The sequence below is a fragment of the Penaeus monodon genome, chromosome 33, assembly GCF_015228065.2.
Source record: "Penaeus monodon isolate SGIC_2016 chromosome 33, NSTDA_Pmon_1, whole genome shotgun sequence".
NCBI lineage: Eukaryota > Metazoa > Arthropoda > Malacostraca > Decapoda > Penaeidae > Penaeus > Penaeus monodon.
Window position 1 is genome coordinate 34,656,935 of NC_051418.1, and position 603 is coordinate 34,657,537.

Here is a 603-nt window from a genome sequence, read left to right on the forward strand (position 1 = left end):
CCTGAACATTCGAAATGGGACAGTAATCATTATGAGATATTACGGGAAACAGTTTATTTCACTCGTTTCATGTGCTGCTTTCTCATCAAAGGCAACTAACGACACGCTTCAGGGTATTATTGCTTTGATAAAAATACGATGTTGTTGCAAATTGCTTCGTTATCCAGTGCTTCGTTATCCACGCCATGGCTTGCTAATGCTCGCACGCTGACATCTTACTTTTTTTCGTTTTAATAATAATCTAGAGAATATAGTTTATACTCTTTATCATATACTTCTGTCGTATATTGCCCTTTCTCGCCTTTTGAATGAAGTAGAAAGGCATCCGGATATTTCAAAAGATATTAGAAATAAGAAGATTAATAAGTTAAGTCAGATAATCCACATAAACCAGGAAAAGATTGATACTAGGGATGCTTATAATCAGTACTGTCGGCTGTGCCTTTTTTTTTCAGAATATATAAAACAGTTTATATGTATTTAATGGACGAGTGAGCTATACCTTAATCATACTTTATTCATTGATGATTATTTCAAAACAGATTCTACTGATATCTGTGTTTAGTGCAGTTTTCGAGTGCTTTGTCTTCTGTCATATTACTC